The following is a 27,426-nucleotide window of genomic DNA, read 5'->3' on the forward strand; positions in this document are numbered from 1 at the left end:
GTGGTCATTTAGTTTAAAGTTTCTCAATCTTAAAATATTACTATCATCATCAACCATGCATTGGCTGGCTTAGTCTTTCAGTTTACAACTCAGTGAGTGTTAACTGAACGTGGAAATTAACACATGTGTGAGCATTTAGTTTAGTTTTAAGTTTCACAATCTTAAATTAAATACTATCATCAACCCCGTATTGGGCTGTCGGGCATTCAGTTATCCACTCGGTAAGTGTTTACTGAACGTCGAAATCATTTCCTGTGTGCCCATTTTTTACTTGAACCCGTCTCCACTCCAAACCGGACCTGCGGTCCGAGTCGGTGTGGTGTTTGTGTGTTACTGAGGAAGTCTTGGTTGTAGGGTTGATGTAAAGTCATGACTTGGTTACTGACTTTAATACTTAATATGATTACATGACTAGTAGCTACCAAGCTTGGCGGGCGTCCTGTACGCTCTATTGTTTACCTTCCTTCTCCCTGGCGTCTCAGCCTCCGCACATAGAAAACGGATGGTACCATTTTCTGTGAACATGACATCCCTCCTTTTCTTTAAAAAGAATGAATACAGGATGTCTACCATGCTTGTAGCACAAAGCAAAGTTATTGACACAAAGTAAGTTATTAACATATCAAGAGATACTGCATACATTTAACATTAATTAAGCACACAAAGAATTTAAACAACTTAATCTTTTCCACAAAGGATTTCAATGTTAAAAATACATATGCAATGTTAAACAAACATGAAAGAAACTGTAATACAAAGTTACAAAATATTGAATGAGATATCTGCATTATTCAAACAATATTAAATTTAGTTTAGCACAATAAGTAAATACTTTTCATTACATAGGAACACAATTAATCATCAAATCGTGTAGGGCGTTTAACATGACGTTTAGGACGCGAGTCCCCAAATACAATAACATCCCTTGATGAATTGTTTATTGAGTTATAACTCATTTTTTCTTTTTCTTTTGCACGACTTTGCACTTCATCATTTTCTACACTAGTTGGAATCACTTTGAAATAAGCCATATTACGTGTTATACTATGATCTCTATTACTAGCTGTTACCATAGTTCCTTTTACACTAATCACTTTATATGGTTTTGTATCATACGGCATATCTAACTTTCCCTCTTTTTTCTTTTTAACGAGAACAGTATCTCCAACCTTTATGAATTGTTCCTTTGCACGTTGATCATGAGCAATTTTCATTTTGCCCTTGGCTAGTGCATCCTTCTGAGCGAGACGTTTATCCTTCATCACGGCTGGCATGACGGGTAGTGCGATTCTCATAGGACGTCCAAATAAAAGTTCACCAGGTGACTTGCCCAGTGTTCCATGTGGTGTTGCACGGTAGTTCCTGAGAAAAGCATACATAGCTTGTTTCCAGGATCGTCCTTCGGCATGAGCACAGCGTACCGCTTTCATGAGAGGTTGCATGAATCTCTCAACTTCTCCATTTGCTTGGGGATGTAGTGGCATCACACGGCGGTGTTTGAATCCAATATGCTCAGCAAAGTTGACAAAGTCTTGTCCATTGAATGGCGGTCCATTGTCCGTCTTGACAACTTCAGGAATGCCAAAGTTTGAAAAGATCTTGTCGAGTTTCGGGATGACGGCCTTTCCAGATGTGGAATTCATGATTTCTACTTCTGGATAACGTGAGTGATCATCAATGACTACCATCAAGTACTCTCCAGTTGGTAGTGGTCCGCAGAAGTCCATCGATACTTCCGTCCATGGTGCAGCAGGTAGTGGTGAAGGTTGTAGAGGTGTTGGTCTTGAAGTATCCACTGCAGCTTGGCAAGGGACACAGGCATCATGCATATCCTTTGCTTGACGATCAATGCCAGGAAACCACACCTTTTCTCGTATCAGCTGTTTGGTCCTAACAAGACCTTGGTGTCCTTGATGTGCAAGCTTCAGAGCACGTTGCTGGAGAACAGCTGGAATAACGATACGAGTACCTCGCAGCACAGTGTCGCGTTGTTGCGTAACACTTAATTCTGTCTGGATGCGTTCAAGTGCTTTGAATGCATCTTGGTCAACTCCTGAGGGTGGGATGCGTGGAAACTTTTTCTTAGTCAATGCATCCACTGTTGCTTGCAGAGTTGGGTCCTCCAGGGTTGCAGTACGGATTTCATCAGAGTGAGAGCCTTAGGGACTGCATCACAGGTTACAGAGTGTACATATTCCTCGACAACTTGCTGATGCTTGGTGATGGTGAAACTGTTTGCAGGATGTCGACTGATGTAATCAGCGGGATTGCCTGCACCCGGCTTGTATTTCACCGTAAAGTTGTATGGTTGCAGACGAAGAGCCCATCTCTCAATGCGAGCTGGTGGTTTGGACTTTGGATTATTGAAAATGGTCTCCAACGGTTTGTGGTCAGTGACTATCGTGGTGAAGGGCGCACCAAGCAGATACACATTGAAGTGTTCACAGCCCCATACAAGAGCAAGAGCTTCCTTCTCTGTCTGACTGTATCGTTGCTCAACATCTGTGAGAGAACGGCTGGCGTAGGCAATTACTACTCTGGAATCTGGTTGACCAGGTTTGTGTTGGGCTAAAACAGCACCTAATCCAACAGGACTAGCATCCACTGTTAACTCAGTGTCCATTGATGGATCAAAATACGCAGCAGTCGCATTCTCTACTAGTGCATCTTTCACAGCATCAAATGCATTTTGCTCGATATCGCTCCAGTACCATGATGCATTTTTCTTCAGGAGCTCACGTAGAGGCTTCGTAATGGTAGCAAAATCTGGAATGAAGCGAGAACAGTAGTTTGCCATTCCCAGAAAACTATGTACTTCAGTGGACGTTGAAGGAGGTGCAGCATTCTTGATATCTGCAACTTTCTTAGGATCTGGAGACAGACCTTTGTCACTAAGTACATGTCCAAAGAATTCAATTTTATGTTGATTGAACTCACACTTTGCTCGGCTTAACGTCAGATTCTTTTCTCGTAAGCGTTGCAATGTTGCACGAAGAGCTTTGTCGTGTTCAGCTTGGGTACGGCCATAAACAATGATGTCATCAGACATGTTGTCAGCATTAGGTATGTCTTGCAATACCTGGCTGATGATGTGCTGGAATACCTCGGCAGCACTGTTGATACCAAAACTCAGGCGCTTGTACCTATACAGACCTCGATGTGTCGTAAACGTTGTGATGAATCGACTCTCCTCATCAAGTTCAAGCTGATGATAGCCCTTGTTTAAATCTAACTTGCTGAATACAGTTGCACCATTCAAGCGGTAGATCATATCATCTACAGTCGGTGTAGGATCGCGTTCACGCATTATTGCCTTGTTGGGAACACGCATGTCCACACAAATGCGTATCTCATCTGGATTCTTCGGCTTTGGTGGAGTGACAATTGGGCTTACCCATGGTGTTGGGCCTGTTACTGGTTCAATGATATCTAGTTCTATCAGCCTATCCAGTTCGGCATCGACTTTCTTGCGAGTATGGAATGGTTGTCGGCGTTGTGGTTGGGCAACTGGAATTACATCTGGGTTGATATGCAGATGTACTTTGCTATCAGTATAACAACCTATGGATTTAAATCGATCAGAAAATTCAGCAACAATACCATCAACATTGTTTGCAGATTCCACTGCTACAGCATTAGAAAGCTGAAGTAGCCCCAATTTGGTTGAAGTCTTGTAACTGAGTAAAGACTCCTTTGCATTCCTAACAACATGGAATGTAGTAATGAGCATTGCATTCTTTGACTTAATCTCTGCAGTGAAAGTTCCAATCACTGGCAAGGCTAACTTTGAAGCATAGGCAGTGGCTTTGCCATTATAGTTCTCAAGCTTTGGGAACTGTTTTTTAAATTTTTCATAGTGGCACTCAGCAATGGTGTCAATGTTTGATCCAGTGTCAATGAGAACTTTGAGACAAATACCAGCAATATATACTATAGTCTCTGGGTTGTTTGGAAGATCATTCCATTCTGTGATTGCTTGTACTCCATAAGTATAATCACATTCACTGTCATCTGAGACTGGTTGTAATGAAATGTTGTCTTGTACATTATTAACATTCTGGATATGAGGTGCAATATTGTGTTTACCACCTCGACCCCTATGACCTGATCCTCGCACAGTGCTTTTATTCACTGACTGTGGTTTCTTTAGTGCAGAACGACACATAGCACCAAAATGACCTAGTTTTCCACACTCATAGCACTTCTTACCTTGAGCAGGACAAACATTATCTTGGTGTGGGTAGTCTCCTCCACAATTGTAACATTTATTGTTGACACCCTCTGATGTGGGTCGTTGTAACTGCTTGAGCCTTGTTCCTTGACCCCAGTTGTGACGTGGTTCTCGGCTAAATTTACTGTTAGGTTTGCCATGATATCTTCTTTGATCACGGTGTCCTCCCTGAACCTTACGTACCTCATCACTGTTAGTAACAGTGGCAGAACCGTTATTAGCACTGCACTCCATGACACGAGCATCACGTGCAGCATCTTCCATTCGACGAGCAATATCCAGTATCTTGGTAAGAGAACTTTCATCATCAACAAGTTCTAGAGCTCTTCGACGGAGACGTGTAGATGTGCATGTTTCAATTATTTGCTGTTTGATTTCCTTGTCAACATCAGCAAACTCACAATGGGCTGCTAAACCCTGCAGACGTGTGTGGTATTGATCCACAGTTTCATTAGAGAGTTGTTTTGCTCTCCTGAAATGCATAATTTCCATTGCAGTATTTTGCCTTGGTTTGAAATGCTCTGTTAGTTTGGCTTTGGCAGTGTCATAATCTTTGGCACCACCAGTGTCTTTCAGTGTGTCAAAGATGTCACAAACTCTATCACCTGCATAATGAAGTAGAAAGGCACGCTTTCTTTCAGCACTTTTGATGTCAGAAACTATCAACAAATTTTCAAACCTTTTAAGCCATTTGACCCACCTCTGTGACAGGTTTGTCTGGTCACAGTCAGGATCAAATGCAGGAAACTGAGGTATATTTGCCATTTTTACTGAATAAATGTAACTTATCACTTAAATGTTCCTCAGAATATTAAACACTTACTGCACTGTATATGTTAGTCAAGAATTCACTGTAATTACTTTAATTTTGCAAAGCACACAAACATTTTAATGCAAAAGTTCACAACAGTGCACAATATAGCAGCAACTGACTTCTTACCTAGCCCTTGTGTACATGTGTTGTTCCTACTCACAGCAGAAGCACAGCAGTTGGTACAGCAGCAGTTGGTATAGCAGCAGTTGGTACAGCAGTTGGTGCAGCAGTTGGTACAGCAGTTGGTACAGCAGTTGGTGCAGCAGTTGGTGCAGCAGTTGGTACAGCGTGATGAATTTTGTAGCACGAAGCGTCGTTTCGTAACCAAAACATCAGGTTTTGTACACATCAAAGCGTCGTTTCGTACACAACGTCGGCAGATTCTTCAGTACAGTTTCTTCAGCACAGCTTGGGTAGCACACAGCATCGGTTAGCACACAGCATCGTTTAGCACACAGCATTGGTTAGCACACAGCATCGGTTAGCATACAGCATCGGGTATGGCGCTCACAGCTTCTCTTCCTCCTCCAGGCAGCATGCTTCTCCCTTGTGTTTGAAACTGAACTGAACTGAAACTGAATCCCATCCTCGTCGCCAATGTGGTGTTTGTGTGTTACTGAGGAAGTCTTGGTTGTAGGGTTGATGTAAAGTCATGACTTGGTTACTGACTTTAATACTTAATATGATTACATGACTAGTAGCTACCAAGCTTGGCGGGCGTCCTGTACGCTCTATTGTTTACCTTCCTTCTCCCTGGCGTCTCAGCCGCCGCACATAGAAAACGGATGGTACCATTTTCTGTGAACATGACAGTCGGGACCCTAGGTCCTGACTGGTTTGGAGTGGAGACGGGTTCAAGTAAAAAATGGGCACACAGGAAATGATTTCGACGTTCAGTAAACACTTACCGAGTGTTTGACGATGACAGGTGAGGGCCTGCTGGCAGAAGTAAGGGCGAGGCCTGTTGGGGTGCACATCTCCAGACCACTCTGAAGACATCGAAAAACCATTAAGGTAAAGGACCACATCCCTCCTGCTGCAGCTCTCATCTCCTGGACTCTGCTCTCGAAGAAAAACCACAAATGGCTCTAAACACTCTCACGCCGAGGGGGAGCTCCCCTCACCCCTCCCCCACCCCAAACAACATATCCGCCTATGTTGGGACCCCTCACACCTACACTCAGCCTCTACATAGCTTACTATCATCAAAACTATTATCTACACACAGGATTAAGTCTACGGCAAACACACATACATATTTAACTACTCTTTCCACATATTCAACTCATATCCACGTATTTCTTACTCTACCATATAGCCCACATACTCTCCTACACCCCCAACAACATGACCTTCCATCTTTCCTGACCACATACCCAAACACCGGACGCTCACACGCGTCCGACACGCCCCCAACTTCAGGAAAATTCCCCCAAACCCATTGTGCTCCACCTGGCCAGATGGTTTGGGGCAGTCGTAGTCGCGGGGGTCCCACCTGGCCAGATGGCGCGCGCGGTTCTAGTCGCGGGGGTCCCATCTGGCCAGATGGCGCGCATCGTCGTAGTCCTCAACTTCACTACTCACTCCAACAGTGACTACAACAACAACTCCACTACACTCCAACAGTGACTACAACAACAACTCCACTACATTCCAACAGTGACTACAACAATAACTCCACTACACTCCAACAGTGACTAAAACAATAACTCCACTGCACTCCAACAGTGACTACAACAATAACTCCACTACACTCCAACAGTGACTACAACAATAACTTCACTACACTCCAACAGTGACTACAACAACTCCACTACACTCCAACATTGACTTCAGGGGGCCTCAGATTCCAATTTGCCCTAAAAATGCAACAAATGAAAACTCGTTTGATTTTAATCAAACTTTTTTGACAAGTTCTATATGAAAAGTGTTTCAGCTGGTCCAAGTTTCACCATCGTAGCATAAATAGGAAGGGAGAAAAAAAATATTGAAGTAGTTGTGAAAATGATGCCAAATTGGTCAAAATCGATTATCAATCAAAAGTGTCAACTGAAATCATAGCTATGATTCTTTGCTATCACAATAGTATATATTAAACAAATATTATAATTAGTTTAATTGAAAAAAAAATTAAGAAAAAAAAACATTTTTTTTTTTTTTAATTATTATTTTTTTTCATTTTTTTCTGGCGATTTGCATCAAACTTACACCCCTGACTGTACGTAAGCCTATCTGTAAGAACGCCAATTTTGGAGAAAATTGGTTGATGTCAACCTCAGTCACAGATTTTAGAACCTTAGACTTTATTCATTTCTGTTTTTTTTCAATTGACACAAACGTTTACAAAACTAATTCATTTTTTATTCAATTTACATGAAACTTACACAGTATATGTGGAGGGCATGTCTCTACATTGGAGAGTTTTCATTTTTCTCTAAGTTCATTTATTGATTTTATAATAGCAATAAACATGCCATATTTGCAAAAAAAATTGGGAACTTTGAACATTTTTATTAGGAAAACTAAAGATGTTTTGGAAATTCTATATCTCAAGGTCCTTTATTACTTTATTATATGCTAATGTGTCAGAAAAGTGTCACAGAATAATTATATCTGAAACGTGTGTTCTGAAGTGTGGACTTGGAATTGTGTAAAAAACGTTGAAAAAAACAAAAACAAAAACAAAAAATCTCCCTCTCTATTTACGCTGCAGTACTGAAACTTGGGACAATTCCAGCACTTTTCATATACAACTAGTATTATTATAGTACTAGTAAAATAATATTGGTTGACATTGAACAACTTTGAAATGACCAAGGTGACGCCCCCTTCAGCAATAACTTTACTATAATCCAACAGTCGCAACCACTTGGGAAGGATGGCAGAGCAACGGTCTCGCTTCATGCAGGTCGGCGTTCAATCCCCGACCGTCCAAGTGGTTGGGCACCATTCCTCCCCCCCCCCCCCGTCTCATGCCAAATCCGTATTCCGACCACTGTCAAGTGCTTGGCGCTTGGCGCTTTCCCCAGATAATTCCTTCTCTCCCTCCAATAGCGACTAGAGCAATAACTCACTGAACACATCAGTGACTACAGCAATGACTCCACTGCACAGCATAAGTGGTTATGACAATATATCCACTACACTCCAACTGTAACTACAGCAATAACTCCACTGCACTCCAATAGTGACATCAGTAATAACTCCACTGTACTCTATCAGTGACTGAACTACATGCTCAGCGAGATACATTTACTGTGAGATACGTGCTCTACAAGACATGGGCTCTGCGAGATACATCCTCTGCGAGATGTGTTTTATTTTTTAGGGCGACATTTTTACAGAGCAATATAAAGCCACGAAGAGTCTACAGTTGGCTGCGTTATTGTTTAACCTTTGTTTTCTGCGGTATGAGATAAATAGTAAGCTAAACTATAATTACCAAAAACAATTTGTCTTTAAACTAAGAAGTTTACTCCTGTCAACGAGGAAGCTGAATATGACGGTGTAATATATCTAGGTGAGTTGATTAGTGAAAATAATTGGCATATTCAGGGTAGGTTAATAATAATAAGTAGAGATTAGCAATAGATAAGAGTGCAGTGTTAGAGTAACTGATAGTAGGAACTGGTGCATAATGCATATCCTCTAATTAATATGGGCACTTTCTCCCATATCTCCGTATATTAATATTATCTATTAATTATCTATATATTAAAGTACATATTAATATATCTCCGGCTTATTAATATATGAATAACATTGTAGTATTATCCTTCATTTTAAAAATGTCGTAGGAGGTGTATATTGTAGGAAAAATTTCCCCACACATAAGTATAATAATTGGAATATTAATTTAATTAAACAAACTATAATAACTTTAATAATAATTATTTAATAACTTCGTAATAACTTTATACCGATTTTAATTAAAATGTGCAGTTGTGGCTGACGCAATTACTCACCAAAGTCTTACTACTTTGACATGAGACGATAAAGCTACTGAATTTATCTTTTTGATCCTCATTATTAAGTCAACGCACAGGAATTTGGAGTTAATATTTTAAAAGTTTATTAAATTAACATTATTAAGTTGATCTTAGGATCAATATTAATTTAACGGTCACTCCCAATTTAATAGCAGGCCTCAACATTGACTCACGAACGCTGGGTGAGGGAGGGAGGTGAGTCATTCTACAAAAACACAGAGTTAGAGAGGCACACACACACACACACACACACACACACACACACACACACACTGAACTCTTTATAAAACACAATTGTAGGAACTCTATGCTGCACTTTGAGGTTTTGGCCGTTTGCAATTTACATCAATGGCCTTGTTCCGACCCATGCTTTAAGTATCTTGCTTCCCAGTATTTGTATATAGTCAGACCTGGTTATAGATGGTGGGAGGTAGAGAAATGTTGATGCCTGTTATGGGCATAAGCTCCCCAAACTCCATGTTAGAAATCACTTTATAAATATTCCTAAATCATTTAATGAATAAAGTGAGATTGTTTTACATAATATGTGTATACTTCTCTCATTAATAACAATCGCCGGCAGGAGGAGTCATTACTAAGACTTTCCCTGGTGATTATCATTACCCGCGAGGTTTAACGGCACCTACACACAGCGTCTATATTATGTCCTCCGGGTTAATGATGACAGCGGCTACCATACCTTAAGAGTTCATCTTAGCAGATAAGAAATGAAATTTTACTAATATAATTCATATCATATAGAATAATTATTGATTCTAATTAATCTTTTAATTACAACTCTTAATTTGTCCGTCTGGCAGCGAACTTGTGGTCGAATGTCTGTCCTCTCATGTTGTAAGGTGCAATTATACGTTTGTCTGCAGTTCATAAGCCATAGGCGTGACCTGAGAGCAGTAAGTCAATATTTACTTTCTACAATTTTCCATATAAACTGACCAAAATTTACCATATAACCTACACCTAAATTTACCCTATAAACTAGACCTAAATTTATCAACTAACATTAAGATAAACCCTCACTGTGGGCAATGAAACAAAATAATTAAATGTACTGTCCACTAGCTCAAATTCAAATAAATAAATTATCTACATAACCACACAATTATTGTCTAGTTAAAACCCTGAATACAAGAGGAACAATATCAACATCAACAACAATAGCAACTCACCGGCTGTCTTCATGACGTAAGACTGAGTTATTATCGGATATGCTGGGTTATGTTAGGTAGGATTAGTATAGATGGATTGTATACTCATCCATTGTATACCCATGGGTTGTATGTTGTAAGCACACACCAGACGTTACTACGTCTGGTGTGTGTGTTTGTTTGTATAAATACAATGGTACCAGTAATTTATGAGTACTTAAGAACAACTATTGTTGAAATGTTTAACAAAGTCTAATAGAGGCATGTCCACAAACTACAATTTTCTCTCTGCACGTTAACTGTGAAGAATTATTCAACATTGCAAGAGTAAATGGAATCTAATGTGGGAAATTGTGAGGATAACAAAGGCTGGAATGATCGGGGAACATTCAGAAAATACTGGCGACGACTTTCACCTACACCAGAGCCGAAAAAGGTTACGTTTTGCAATAGTTATCCATAATGAACAAACAAGTAAGCACAGAAAAGTGGGTATATTCACTGGAATGTCTATGACTGACTGGCTGTCTCTGTCTCTGTCTACCTGAAGACTCTCGGGTAGTCATTGAACTCATGGGCATAGTTTTGAACCCCCCACCAGCGGCGATGGTATGCTCACGGTATAAGATTTAACAGAATTTACCTGAGGGCCACGAGCACATTACTGGCCTCAACGAGGACAGGAAGCCGGCGGCTTGCCTAAGGTCCCCACTATTGGTTTTATTGAGTTTTTCAAGTTTGATTTTAAAATTTAGCAGTGTTTTGTATTTACGCTATCGGCGGGTAGGCTGTTCCAGGCCCATTTTCACTCTATCAAATCTAAGGGAACGTTGGAGCTGGAACATTGACTCTGCTCCATCTGGTACTGGTACGCCTATCTGCAATAACATGATGGTGAAGGTGCACACAAGCAAGTACAGAACACACAGGCGTCGACACACTTTGGGGGCGGGGGGAGGTAGGCTGGTGCAGTTTGTGGTGTGACAGGTAGACGAGGCTTGCCCTACCACCTTTCCCTCTCAACATTGGGGACTCGCAGCCGTCTCCCTAACTTGGTTAACTAGCAGACCCGGTGATCCAATGAGGTTGGAACTTCCTGGTTGGGAAAGCTTGGTAATATTTAGATTCATACCCTTTACCTCGAGGCTCGTGAAGAATCCAGTGAAGACTCGGGAATTTCCGGTGGGGACTTGGGAACTCTAAATTAAATTCTGCTGGGCTTTCATACCCATGGAACACAGCTTGGCTCGGGGCCTATGGTAAAATATACAGGAAGGCTGCTGGGATTTCATCTCATATCTTGTTCCTCAAAACGCAGAGATGTACCCGTAGTCGACTTCTGCCCTTCTTCTGACAACCACGTGGTCATGTACACTGTGGAGCTGGTTGTCTGACAACCACGTGGTCATGTATATTGTGTTGCTGGTTGTCTGACAACCACGTGGTCACGTATACTGTGTTGCTGGTTGTCTGACAATCACGTGGTCATGTATACTGTGGAGCTAGTTGTCTGACAACCAGGTGGTCATGTATAATGTGGACCTGGTTGTCTGACAACCAGGTGGTCATGTATACTGTGGAGCGGGTTGTCTAACGACCACGTGGTTATGTATACTGTGGACCTGGTTGTCTGACAACCAGGTGGTCATGTATACTGTGGACCTGGTTGTCTGACAACCAGGTGGTCATGTATACTGTGGACCTGGTTGTCTGACAACCAGGTGGTCATGTATACTGTGGAGCTGGTTGTCTGACGACCACGTGGTCATGTATACTGTACATGGTCATGGATATTCATTTAATTTCATTAGAGGTACACTAATCCCCATCCCCTCACTATACACCACCCAAAACATACACACACACACACACACATTGTTGATTGACGGTTGAGAGGCGGGACCAAAGAGCCAGAGCTCAACCCCCGCAAGCACAATTAGGTGACTACACACACAGGGGACTGGTAGTCTCGTGGATAGCGCGCAGAACTCGTAATTCTGTGGTGCGGGTTCGATTCCCGCACCAGGCAAAAACAAATGGGCAAAGTTTCTTTCACCCTGAATGCCCCTGTTACTTAGCAGTATATAGGTACCTTGGAGTTAGTCAGCTGCCATGGGCTGCTTCCTGGGGGTGTGTGTGCGCGTGGTGTAGAGAAAAAAAATAATATTAGTTAGTAAACAGTTAATTGTGCCATGCGCAGCTCACCTTGGCCTTGTGTTACATGAGGTTACAGGTAAACAGCGGGGAATCGTGCTACTGATCCTATAACCTCATGCCATGGGACTTCACTCCCTCCACTAGGATATCACATATCACCCCAGGGAGCTCTCTTAGTCATGCCTCAAGACCAGTCACTGCTTGACCTTGGACCCAAGGGGGAGAGGAGAAGGCCCAACCTACACTACTAAGCTCAATCCTGCAGTATGTGACTCCCCCACTGGGCCTGCCCACCTATGCGTGCAGAGAATTTGCCGGACTTCCGGCCGTAGCCTCACTACCACCTCTTACCTTCTGGTTGCCAGCTGGGTAATTTTCTCAGCGTCCCAGCAACGCTGTTAGTTCGAATATAATATATTTACAGCAGCCTAGGACCGTACTATATGCTGCCAGTACTAGAATTCGAATGTACAGTCGTGTTGCCAACTTAGGGTCAATCTTTAGGGAATGCCAGTACCAGTGTTCAAATCTAATGACGTGTTGCCAATGCAGGGTCTCTCTCTATGTCATGCCAGTAACAATACAGTATAATCATATGTCATTAATAACAAAGCTTATTGAGATGGAGGTTACACCAGAAGCAGTGATAAAATAATAAAAAGTTTACTCAAAGTAAACTACAACACACGAGATACTTGTATGGATTTATGGAAATAGTAATAATAATAATGGTGACAGCAGCACTCCTCTGGTGGCCGCTAGCAGCTCACATCAGCTGATGAATTAATGGGATCACTGGCCCCCTTCACTGGGCAGCTTCATGAACGTCGTCCCTCAATCCTTCACAAGCCGGCCACACGCTGTCTCCACTACTCAGTAGAATGATATATACGTGCTGTCCCACAGCCTAATCTACTCTTATGACTTATGTGCACTTTAATAAATGCCTAAGCATAATAATAGGCCTATCTTACCTAACAACCAAGGGAAATATGGGGGGAAAATGATTTACCTTAACATGTCCTGTCCTCAGACGCCTAGACTCCAGTCGCCGTTCACTGGGTACTCCGTTCCTCACGTTGTTCCTCAGCGTTCCAGAAGCATCACCAATCCATAGGCGTCGTGAAGATCCTCGTCATCTCCGTGCTCATTCCCTGAGTGAAGTTCCTGGGCGTTGGCTCGTCCAGTCGTCACTGCACACGTCGTCCCCTCAAGCACTCCTTCACCGAGACCACACTCAGGGATCAAGATGCACCTTCTCCCTTCTGAGTTCCTAGTGGGCGTGATCCAATCACAACAGCTCTGAATGCTTTGGAGTTTCACTGACGGCGAGTCACTCACTCCTCCACCCGTCGTAACTCTCTCGACTTCTCCAAGACTAATCAGCTCACGGTCCACGGCGCCCTTACACCGCTGGAATAGGCTTTCTCGCACTTCCCTGAAGTACTGCAGTCCTTGTTAATCACTATATACTCGTCAGGCTGTGTATATCCACTTAAGGAGGCTCCTAGACCTTGGAACTCGAGAGCTAAATTGATGCACGTCCGCTCTCAATTAAGCGCCAAGTATCTCTGAGCGCCTGGCGCTCTGCAGGCGGCAGGCCAGGTCTCTCGGTGACGTCACAGACCCAGAGGTTGGCTCTGATTGGTCAATGAAGTCATGTGACCTCAGCCAGCATATCACCGACCAGCAGGCGTCGTACACAAAATGGTTGATTTGCAGGCCAGAGGGCGCCATTTTGTTATACCCAGGGTGCAACTTTTCCACTTCCCTGCATATTTACAAATGCAAATTTCTCCCCAAATAAGCAACCATTCTGGAAGGCTTATACCTCAAAAGATTCCCTGCACCTCAGAGAAAATGCAGGTAAGCTGATATGACTCTTACAGCTGGCATATGGGAGAAACTGGAGAGGGCACCGTCACAATGGACAGTTGAGAGGTGGGCCAAAAGAGCAAAGCTCAACCCCCGCAAACACAACTAGGTGAATACTAGGTGAATACACACACACACACACACACGCACACACAAGTAGTAGTAGAACGCCGCCGGTGGGAGACACACGTGTTAGTGAGTTCCGTAGAGAAACGTCAAATAGTCGGGACATTGAAGGAGTATAGAGGCTAGATCATAGTATATGGCCTCTTAAAGTGTGTAGCAAGCAGGGTGCAACATATCATAGATAAATTGTAAGCGATAGAGTGAAGAAACCAAACTGGAGCTAGAGTAACACCGGTGCATACACAGAGGAGCAACCTGACCTGACGGCCTCTGGGTGGGACGTCCCGCCATGTAACTGCCTGGTTGTGCTTGTTGGGTGGTGACTGGTAAGTGCTCCTCTCTCTGAAGTCTTCAACAGTGTGCATGGTTTATTTAATATCATATAGTAGTCACATATAATGCATATTCGATAATAGAATAGTAATCTTGAAAGATTGGTAGAGAATGAGGAAGGAACCTCACTGTGAGCTCAACTTGGGAACTGAATTCTTGTGCTGTTAATCCTTACACACACATAAGTCAGGGTAAGAAACTGTCACACATCTGTGACAAGTGAAGGTCCAGTTAACACCAGACCTCCCCACTCCCACACTCCCGAGAATACCGCCCCCCTTCCATCCCTACAAGTCAACTGGCTACCATAGATTGAGTGACCTAAAATTTCCCTCCTAACCCAACCGCACCCTCCCTCTCTGTATAATCCGTCCTCTTGAAAATAATGTCACTTTTCGCTGATATGTGCGCTATGGCCAAATTTGGACATAATTTGAAATGAAATCGACTCACAAAAGTGATGTATTGTTCCGTTTTCTGTTTGAGTCGTCCGGCTTACTCGGCAAGGTTAGAAGAGGAAACTTTCAATTAACGTTTCTCATAACATTTTGAAACTTTATGAGAATTTCTTGCCCACCTAACCTATCAGAGGACCCTTAACTTACTGTTGTTGAAAAAAAATCTCAAATTTATTTTAATTTATTTTTCATTTCAAATTACGTTCACTTTCGGCCATACAGACAAACGACCAAAAGCGACGTTCTTTTTAAGAGGACAGGTTGCTCTCTCTCTCCCTCCCTGTCTCTCTCTCTATGTCTCTCTCTCTCTCTCTCTCTCTCTCTCTCTCTCTCTCTCTCTCTCTCTCTCTCTCTCTCTCTCTCTCTCTCTCTCTCTCTCTCTCTCTCTCTCTCTCTCTCTCTCTCTCTCTCTCTCTCTCTCTCTCTCTCTCGCTCTCTCTCTCTCTCTCTCTCTCTCTCTCTCTCTCTCTCTCTCTCTCTCTCTCTCTCTCTCTCTCTCTCTCTCTCTCTCTCTCTCTCTCTCTCTCTCTCTCTCTCTCTCTCTCTCGCCCTCCCTCTCTCTTTCTCGCCCTCCCTCCTTCTCTCTCTCTTTCTCGCCCTCCCTCCTTCTCTCTCTCTCTCTCGCCCTCCCTCCCTCCCTCCCTCCCATCTCTCTCTCTCTCTCTCGCCCTCCCTCCCTCCCTCCCTCCCACCTCTCTCTCTCTCTCTCTCTCTCTCTCTCTCTCTCTCTCTCTCTCTCTCTCTCTCTCTCTCTCTCTCTCTCTCTCTCTCTCTCTCTCGCCCTCCCTCTCTCTTTCTTGCCCTCCCTCCTTCTCTCTCTCTTTCTCGCCCTCCCTCCTTCTCTCTCTCTCTCTCGCCCTCCCTCCCTCCCTCCCTCCCATCTCTCTCTCTCTCTTGCCCTCCCTCCCTCCCTCCCTCCCATCTCTCTCTCTCTCTCGCCCTCCCTCCCTCCCTCCCTCCCACCTCTCTCTCTCTCTCTCTCTCTCTCTCTCTCTCTCTCTCTCTCTCTCTCTCTCTCTCTCTCTCTCTCTCTCTCTCTCTCTCTCTCTCTCTCTCTCTCTCTCTCTCTCTCTCTCTCTCTCTCTCTCTCTCTCTCTCTCTCTCTCTCTCTCGCCCTCCCTCTCTCTTTCTCGCCCTCCCTCCTTCTCTCTCTCTTTCTCGCCCTCCCTCCTCTCTCTCTCTCTCGCCCTCCCTCCCTCCCTCCCTCCCATCTCTCTCTCTCTCTCGCCCTCCCTCCCTCCCTCCCTCCCACCTCTCTCTCTCTCTCTCTCTCTCTCTCTCTCTCTCTCTCTCTCTCTCTCTCTCTCTCTCTCTCTCTCTCTCTCTCTCTCTCTCTCTCTCTCTCTCTCTCTCTCTCTCTCTCTCTCTCTCTCTCTCTCTGTCTCTCTCTCTCTCTCTCTCTCTCCCTTCCTCTCTGTTCACCCCCCCCCCTGCCTAACCCTGTCAAAACATATCAGGGAAAGGGACAAAGATGGCAGGAGGACGCACCAGGGCACAGGGAACAGTCAAAGTGACCAAATGAAGGAAGTTTTGGAGGAATTCTGGAGGGAGATGCATGAAATAAAGAATACAATGAACAACCTGCAAAGTGAGCTGACAGCAGCAAGGAAGGAGATCAAATCCCTCACTGCGAAAAATAATGAGACTGTGCATCAGATAATCATCCAAAGAGAAGATGGAATTGTCGCAGTGGAAGGAAATGCCTCTGTACCTGAAACATTTGTGGAAATACTGAGAAAGAGCACAGAAGCAATAGCCACAGTGAGGGAGGTAGCCATGCAAGCAGCTACCTCACAGGAAGCAGCAAGGTGCACCAGTCAGCTGCTGGAAAGAAAAGATCAGTGATAGCTGTAGACATTAAAGAACAGGAAGGATCCAATAGGCAAGAATGGAATAGCAAGGACAGAGAGGCAGTAAATGGTATACTAAAGTGGTTATGGATGGAAGGGGCTGAACAAAACATTGAGAAGGTTTTCAGGTTGGGCTGGTACAACAAGGACAGAGACCCCCCTGGTGATGATAGTGTTTGCAAACAAGACCATGAAGGAGGTTATTCTAGAAAGGAAGAGTCATCTGCAGTATGTGGAGGAATACAAAAAAGTATTCCTCCAGAGGGACAGGACGAAGGAGAAGAGAGCCAGGGGCGACAAAGGCAAGGAGGAAGCGCAGGGAGAGAGGAGCAAACCAGGAAATCACAACCCCCCAACACAACAGTCCCAGAGACAAGAGGTGAACCCACAACCAGCATCCCAGCAATGCCAAAGGGGAGGGCAACAACACCACCCTCCTCTGCATAGAAACCCTCCCTACCACTCAACTTCCCTGCCCCCACCCAAATGCTCACTCAACCCTTCCTCCTCCCCCACCCCATTCCGGCCCTGTCACCTCTCACCCATTCCCACCATGTCTTCCCTCCACCCTTCCCCCTGTCCCCCCTCCCCCTTCATCCCATACCCTCCCTACCCCTCCTCCCCCTTCACCCCGTATCCTCCATGTCTCCCCTACCTCCTTACCCCATACCCTACCTGTCTCCCCTTCCATTGAACCCCCACCCCTCACCCCAGAACCCTTTGTGACCCTGTTAACCACCTTACAGATCTTCACACCTATTGAACAGCTTCCTCCTCCATCCGCAGAACGCTCACCAAGAAGGGGACATGAGAATGAAAAAAAGTGAGCTTCAAGGCAATGTACACTAACATAGATGGGATTACGAACAAAACAAGTGAACTTGCAGAATGGGCACTAGAAGAAAACCCAGACATAATAAAACTCACAGAAACAAAGCTAACAAAATCCATAACATATGCAGTGTTTCCACAGGACTACTATGTAGTAAGGAAAGAGAGAGAGAAGGAAGAGGAGGTGGTGTAGCATTGCTGATAAGAAAAGGCTGGAGTTTTGAAGAGATGGTTGTTCAAGGCTGTGTAGATTTCAGTGACTACATAACAGATACCATACCAATTAGAAGACAAACAATTATAGTAGTAATCATTTAAAAAACCCCACCACATGACAGAAGACCCCGATAAGAATATAACAGAAACAACATGGCCACCATCAATATAATAGAGAGAGCAGCTGTTGTAGCTAGCAGGAACGGATCCAGTCTACTAATCATGAGAGACTTCAACCACGGGAAGATAGATTGGGAGAACAGAGACCCACATGGAGGACCGGACACATGGAGAGCTAAGCTGCTGGACGTAGCAACAAGAAACTTTCTAAGCCAACACATCAAGAGACTGACAAGAATGAGAGGAGATGATAAACCAGCTATGCTTGATCTGATATTTACCCTAAATGAGTCGGATATAAGGAAGATTAAGATGGAAGCCTCCCTTGGGAATGAGTGATCACAGTGCATTTAGCTTTGAGTACCTGGTAGAGTCACATATTATCTCCCGCAAAAAAGAACTGGGAAACAAAGGGCTGGTATGCCAAAAGGGAAATAATGAGATCAGAAAATTCCTAGAGAATATACCATGGGACACAGAACTCACAACTAAGTCTGGACGAGACATGATGGACTATGTCACCCAAAAGTGTCAGGAGGCAGAAAAAAGGTTTATTCCGGCCCGACAGGAAAAAAAACGAGAAGTAAAAGAAGAATCCATGGTTTTATAGGGCATGTATGAAAGGAAGGGAACTGAACAAAAGGGTGTGGAGGAACTTCCGAACAGAACACCAGACAGTAGAGTGAAATACCAGAGAACCTGGAATGAGTATGTTAGTGTGAGAAGAGAAGCTGAGATAAAGTATGAAAATGATATAGCAAATAAAGCCAAGACCGAACCAAAGCTACTACACAGTCACATCAGGAGGAAAACAACAGTGAAGGAGCAGGTGATAAAACTTAGAATGCATGAGGACAGGTACACAGAGAATGACAAACAGGTGTGTGAAGAACTCAACAAGAGGTTCCAGGAGGCCTTCATAATAGATTAAGGAGAGGTAACTGCATTAGGAGAGGTGGCAGTAAACCACCATAAAGACTAATGCATAAGCTGGAGAAACAGGCAGGAGTAACTGGTAGGGCACTCTAGTGGATAAGGAAGTACCTAAACAAAAGGAAGCAGAGAGTTACAGTGAGGGGTGAGACATCAGATTGGCGTGAAGTCACCCGCGGAGTCCAACAAGGCTCTGTTCCCGGACCTATCCTATTTCTGATATATGTAAATGATCCCCCAGAGGGAATAGACTCATTCGTCTCAATGTTTGCTGACGATGCCAAAATTATGAGAAGAATTAAGACAGAGGAGGACAGCTTGAGGCTTCAAGAAAACCGGGATAAGCTGCAGGAATGGTCGAACAAACGTTGTTAGAGTTTAACCCAAGCAAATGCAATGTAATGAAGATAGGTGAAGGGAGCAGGAGACCAGAAACAAGGTATAGTTTGGGAGATGAAATACTTTAAGAGTTAGAGAGAGAGAAAGACCTGGGGGTTGACATCACGTCAGACTTGTCCCCTGAAGCTCATATCAAGATGATAACATCAGCGACATATGCCAGGTTGGCTATCAAAAGAACGGCCTTTAGAAACATGTGTATGGAATCTTTTAGAACTTTGTATGCCCCATATGTCAGACCAATCCAGGAGTATGTGACTCCAGCATGGATTCCATATGTAGTCAAGCATAAGACTAAACTGGAAAAGGTTCAAAGGTTTGCCACCAGACTATTACCCAATCTGAGGGGTATGAGCTACGAGGAGAGACTATGGGAATTAAACCTCACGTCACTGGGAGACTGAAGAGTTAGAGTGGACATGATCACCATATACAAAATTCTCAAAGGAATTGATAGGGTAGTTAAAGACATACTATTTACCATAAGAGGCACACGCACTAGCCCAGCAAACACAAAACGTTTCGAAAACTTTCACATATCTGTTCCCATGGGTTTAGGAATAACTTGCATTGAGAATGGTGCAGGAGAGCATTTGAGAAACTTTTAATCCAAAAATCCAAACACATGTATTGTATAATAAATGTTTTTTCTAGATCTATTTTGTTCTTAATGTATTACAAATAGTTTTTACATGTTTATATAAAAAAATATGGTGTTTTGTGTAAAATTCATTAATAAATTGTGAATGATATTTAATGGCTGAATGAAACCTTCAAAATACATTTATTTATTCTATGATCAGAAAAAAAGTATTTTCAAAATTTTAAAAAATCGGTCTTTTTAACACAATTTGACTCCTTATGCATTCCACTAAACACTAATATTATGTTTATATATAAAATTTATGTATTATTCCCTAAAATATTTTATATAAACTGTAAATGTTGCTGGAAAGTGGTGTGAAAGAATCTGAAAACGTTTTGTTGTCTAATATATTGGCATGTTCTTATTAACTATGTCTCAAGTGCACAGTTTATCAAACAAGAAGATTAACATTCATCAACCCCTAAAATCTTATATGTTATCTTGCGGGTGCAAATTGGGGGAATCTCGAAGAACAGTATCTATATGACAAATGGTGTTTTCCCTAACTCAAACAATGTGGGGTTTATTATTCTACACATATTTCTAATGACTCTTAGATGTTTACATTCTCTGAAGTATAGTTGTCAAGGATGTGTCCATCACTCTCACCACAGATTCTTAAACTCCTCTGCATGCTCAACTATGATTGTTTCCATTCTGAATCTCCATCGTCATTTGTATGCAAAATGAAACCAATGTGGTTTCCTTCAACACCTTCAGCAGCCAGCACATTTGCACATTCATTTCCACAGATTCCAACATGGTAGGGGATTCACAGAAATTTGGTTATTTATATTGTTATCTATTATCTGAATGCATTTCCATATTATAAGACAAATACATGAGTTTATGATTAATTCGTTTTCTGTGATATAACATTGGTTTACTGCTTTTTTCTTTAATCCCCAAACTGAACTAAATCACGAGATTATATATGGTTTATTAAGAAGCGCCACCACTGACCGCCAAGTAAGTGCTCACATCAATTATACCTCAATAAGAGAAGGGTGAAGAGGAGGGGTAAGAGAAGGGTGAAGAGGAGGGGTAAGAAAAGGGGGATGAGTAGGGGGAAGGGGTAAGAGAAGGGGGGGATGAGTAGGAAGGGGGAAGGAGTACGGGAAGGGGGGATGAGGAGGAAAGGGGACGAGTAGGGGGAAGGGGTAAGAGAAATGGGGATGAGGAGGAAGGGGGATGAGGAGGAAGGGGGATAAGGAGGGGGAAGGGGTAAGAGAAGGGCAGATGAGGAGGAAGGGGAAAAAGAATGGGGATAAGGAGGGGGAAGGGGTAATATAAAGGAGGTAAGGAGGGGGAGGGGTAAGAGAAGGGAGGATGAGGAGGAAGGGGAAAGAGAAGGGGGGTAATGAGGGGAAGGGGTAAGAGAAGGGGGGATGAGGACAAGGGGGAAGAGAAGGGGGAAGGGGTAAGAGAAGAGGGGGTAAAGAGGGGGAGGAGTAAGAGTAGGGGGGATGAGAAGGAAGGGGGAAAAGAAGGGGGTTAAGAGAAGGGGGATGAGGAGGAAGGGGGAAGAGGAGGGGGGATGAGGAGGGGACAGGGGTAAGAGAAGGAGGGGTAAGGAGGGGGAGGAGTAAGAGAAGGGGGGATGAAAAGGAAGGGGGATGAGGAGGGAGATGGGAGGTAAGGAGGGGAGGGGGATGAGGAGGAAGGGGGGAAGAGCAGGAGGATGAGGAGGGGGAAGGGGTAAGAGAAGGGGGGGTAAGGAGGGGGAGGGGTAAGAGAAGGGGGATAAGAAGAAAGGGGGAAGGGGTAAGAGGAGGGGGGAGGGGTAAGAGAAGGGGGGAAGAGGAGGGGGAAAGAGAGGGGGGATGAGGAGGGGGAAGGGGTAAGAGAAGGGGAGATGAGGAGGAAGGGGGAAGAGGAGGGGAAAAGAGAAGGGGAAAGGGGTAAGAGAAGGGGGGTATGGAGGGGGAGGGGTAAGAGAAAGGGGAATGAGGAGAAAAGGGGGAAGAGGAGGGGGAAGGAGTAAGAGAAGTGGGGATGAGGAGGGGGAAGGAGTAAGAGAAGGGGGGTAAGGAGGGGGAGGGGTAAGAGAAGGGGGGATGAGGAGGGGGAAGGAGTAAGAGAAGGAGGGTAAGGAGGGGGAGGGGTAAGAGAAGGGGGGATGAGAAGGAAGGGGGATGAGGAGAGGGAAGGGGGAAGAGAAGGGGGGTAAAGAGAGGGAGGGGTAAGAGAATGAGGAGGAAGGGGGAAGAGAAGGGGAATGAGGAGGAAGGGGGAAGAGAAGGGGAATGAGGAGGGGGAAAGGGTAAGAGAAGGAGGGATGAGGAGGAAGGGGGAAGAGAAGGGGAAAGAGAAGGGGGATGAGGAGGGGGAAGGGGTAAGAGAAGGGGGGTAAGAGAAGTGGGGATGAGGAGGAAGGGGGAAGAGGAGTGGGAACAGAAGAGGGATGAGGAGGAAGGGGGAACAGGAGGGGAAAGAGAAGTGGGATGAGGAGGGGGAAGGGGTAAGAGAAGTGGGGGGTAAGGAGGGGGAGGGGTAAGAGAAGGGGGGATGAGGAGGAAGGGGGAAGAGAAGGGGGATGAGGAGGGGGAAAGGGTAGGAGAAAGGGGGGGTAAGGAAGGGGAGGGGTAAGAGAAGGGGGATGAGGAGGGTGAAGGGTAAGAGAAGGGGGGTAAAGAGGGGGAGGTGTAAGAGAAGTGAGGATGAGGAGGAATTGGGAACAGGAGGGGAAAGAGAAGTGGCATGAGGAGGGGGAAGGGGTTATCTTGAGATGATTTCGGGGCATTAGTGTCCCCACGGCCCAGTCCTCGACCAGGCCTCCACCCCCAGGAAGCAGCCCGTGACAGCTGACTAACACCCAGGCACCTATTTTACTGCTAGGTAACAGGGGCATAGGGTGAAAGAAACTCTGTCCACTGTTTCTCGCCGGTGTCCGGGATCGGTCCCGGGACCACAGGATCACAAGTCCAGCGTGCTGTCCGCTCGGCCAATCGGCTCCCGGCAGGGGTAAGAGAAGGGGGGAGAAGGGGGTGGTAAGGAGGGGGAGGGGTAAGAGAAGGGGGGATGAGGAGGAAGAGGGAAGAGGAGGGGGGATGAGGAGAGTGATGGGGGTAAGAGAAGGGGGGGTAAGGAGGGGAAGGGGTAAGAGAAGGGGGGGATGAGGAGGAGGGCGGTCTAGTCAGGACCATAACGGTCGTCGAGGTCGGTGACCGTGTCCGAACACTCGCAAGAGCTTTCAAATTATGAAACAAAATCTTGAATATATAAAAAAATGTTGTGAATATCCAGCAAGGAAATAATACATATCAATGCATTAATATTATTATGGATTTAAAAACTAAAAAATTTATGGAAATATTTCTGAATTCAGATGCAATAATGTTGATGAATAGTTTGAGATTTCGAACACCACCACTACCCCCTCCCCACCCCCAGAGGCGGCAGTCTGCCTGTAGGCCTTGTCCTGTGAACACGTGGTTGCTGCTCCTACTACACCACGCCATTACACAACCCTACACGACACCACACCACTATACCAGGCTACTACACCACACCACTATACCAGGCTACTACACCACACCACTCTACCAGGCTACTACACCACACCACTCTACCAGGCTACTACACAACACTACTATACCAGGCTACTACACCACACCACTCTACCAGGCTACTACACCACACCACTCTACCAGGCTACTACACCACACCACTATACCAGGCTACTACACCACACCACTATACCAGGCTACTACACCACACCACTCTACCAGGCTATTACACCACACCACTATACCAGGCTACTACACCATACCACTATACCAGGCTACTACACCACACCAGGGTACTACACCACATCACTATACCAGGCTACTACACCACACCACTATACCAGGCTACTACACCACACCACTATACCAGGCTACTACACCACACCACTACACCAGGGTACTACACCACGCCACTACACCAGGCTACTACACCACGCTACTGTACCAGGCTACTACACCACGCCAATATACCAGGCTACTACACCACACCACTATACCAGGCTACTACACCACACCACTATACCAGGCTACTACACCAGCGTACTACACCACACCACTATACAGGCTACTACACCATGCAACTACACCAGGGCACTACACCACACCACTATACAAGGGCACTACACCACACCACTATAGCAAGGTACTACACCACACCACTACACCAGGCTACTACACCATGTCACTACACCAGGCTACTACACCACACTACTATAACAGGCTACTACACCATGCCACTATACCAGGCTACTACACCACACCACTATACCAGGCTACTACACCACACCACTATACCAGGCTACTATATAACACCACTATACCAGGCTACTACCCAACACCACTATACCTGGCTACTACACACCACTATAGCAGGGTACTACACCACACCACTACACCAGGCTACTACACCACGCCACCTATACCAGGCTACTACACCACACTACTATAACAGGCTACTACACCATGCCACTATACCAGGCTACTACACCACACCACTATACCAGGCTACTACACCACACCACTATACCAGGCTACTACATCACACCACTATACCAGGCTACTACACAACACCACTATACCTGGCTACTACACACCACTATACCAGGCTACTACACCACGCCACTATACCAGGGTACTACACCACACCACTATACCAGGCTACTACATCACACCACTATACCAGGCTGCTACACCACACCACTATACCAGGCTACTACACCACGCCACTATACCAGGCTACTACACCACACCACTATACCAGGGTACTACACCACACCACTATACCAGGCTACTACACCACACCTCTATACCAGGCTACTACACCACACCACTATACCAGGCTACTACACCACACCACTATACCAGGCTGCTACACCACACCACTATACCTGGTTACTACACCACACCAGGGTACTACACCACACCACTATACCAGGCTATGGTCGTGACGCTGAACCCCGGTTCATTCCGAACACAGCGATTACACAACACATAACACCTTGCCTCAGCAACTGTTACTACCACCGTGTACTCTTACACACACCAGACCCTTGAGGCGTACCACTAGGTTTGTACTGGAACACACTGAATGAACATATGGAAGGTATTTAAAGTCCGTCGGGTTTTGTCATTTAATTACAAAGAATAGACTCTGACAAATAATACTATATTAATTAACATACTCTATTAGGTCAATACACTTCCAATACCCATAGACCACTTGACCTCCGCGATCACCACCCACACTCGTAACTTCCGCCTAAGTCCCTAATACGGTATGATTACTACAGCGCTCCACACCCGGTTAGTCTTTCATTCAATACTCACATACTGCAGACTTAACTTCGTCACTAAGATCACATCAGGTTCTCGCATAGCTGTCTGCTACGCTTCGCTGCTGCCACAAACGGAGACCTCGGAGGACTTGCCAGTTCAACTCCCACACTCAGACTTACTCCAGTCAGCCATGGCCTCAAACATTTCACCTCGCCTCTCAAGGAAGGTATAATCCGATTAACCTTATCCCTAGAGCGGTAACCTTGATCCTAGAAGCCTGTCGAAGAATAATTCCTCTTTCCAGGAATTATTAATTTGGCTAAACAGCTTCGGTCTTAATCCATTGACCTTTCTTAGATATGTGATCCATAGTCTGTCTACTTACATGTACTTCCAATCATCATTCGTTAAGTGTTGTAGTAATGATCCTCTAGCTAATAATTCCTACTAACTTGTGGATTACAACACCACTCCCCTCCTTAAACATGCATATGTCCCCATATGCATCATTGCAATGGTTCCATTAGTGCAAGGACCTGGAGGATGCACCCACCATATGTGTACAACTAAAAAATCATCCAATAAGTTCATCATACACACGATGAAATAAATTAAAATTTTCCCCGACATGACTCACAACACTTCTCCAACATATACATTATATTCACATCATAGCACAGGTAAAATAGTCTGTAATAATTTTTCCCATCTCCAACAATGCACATATACCTAAACTGCTGACATATAATTACATACAAACCTAACCATAAAATTACATGGACTGGAATGCTGGCACTTAAACAGAAATGACACTAGTCATTAATATATACACAACACATATATATCTAAGGTTCTTCATCCTTAGTAATACGTTAATAACAATTTAACATCTTGCCCTGTACTGTTGACATAAGGGCTTACAATGGTCACACAATGTTTCACTGGCCTCCTCCACAATTGGCAGCATCACTTCTCTTGTCTTCGTGTCCCATGGTTGCTAGGTCATAGATCCTCCATGACCCAGACAAAACCCAGGCTGTCCAGCCTGGTGAATGTTGTCAATGTCCTATCGTTGCTCTGAGCTAACGTGATCCTGGCCTCCAGAGCAACGGAGATTCCTACCCCAGGGTCATGTTCCCTCGGGTCTGTGCTGACATCTCGTTCCAGGGCACCAATCCCAGAACGCTGTAGATCCCTCACAGCTCTCTGGTCATCCTTCCTTGCTGTGCTCACCACAGCTGTAGCACATTACTCTAGGCCCATCCGCCCAGAGTGTGTTCACCTGTATTCACACCTTCCCGACCGCTGTACCTGCAAAATATTCCCTCGGAGCCCCCTGGCTCGATCCTATTATTACATAACCCCCTCGGCTCCTTACTCTCTCCCCGTATATAGCCTGAGCGCAGCTGCAAAACCATTCCAGCTGGCCCTTATCCCTGCTTTGATGTCAGGGGGCGAATTTCGCCTATAACGTCACGTTGGCTTCACTTCCTCCCCCCTTTTTTTCTAGAATTACTGAGTGTAGCCTCATGGCTTCCCTTCTACTCTACCTGAAGCTCTGTGACATGATCCCAGGGGACCTTCTCAAGCCTAACTCAGTAATGGTGCCGATGAGGTAATATACAGTATATACATGCACATACATTATCACAATAAATACTTCATTAAAATAATTTCACAACTAATGTTACTAAAGCATCATACTGCCACTGGCTCGCCTCTAGCGAGATTCCTGTAATACCTTAATTAATGAGACATTAGTATATCTACTCGGCTCGCCCACTGCAACCACCAACACCTGAAATTTTGAAATTCAACATTGTAATCTTATCCATAAGACTTATCCACTCCGACTTAATTAATGAAAATTTTAATGAAAATATTGAATTTTTATTAGTCTTTTATGAGTCCTGCTAGATATATCGACTTGGCTCGCCTACTGCAGCCACCAACTTCTGCAATTATCCACATTTCATCTTATCCATAAGACTTAC

This window comes from Procambarus clarkii, chromosome 28 (genome assembly GCF_040958095.1).
Source record: "Procambarus clarkii isolate CNS0578487 chromosome 28, FALCON_Pclarkii_2.0, whole genome shotgun sequence".
Lineage (NCBI taxonomy): Eukaryota > Metazoa > Arthropoda > Malacostraca > Decapoda > Cambaridae > Procambarus > Procambarus clarkii.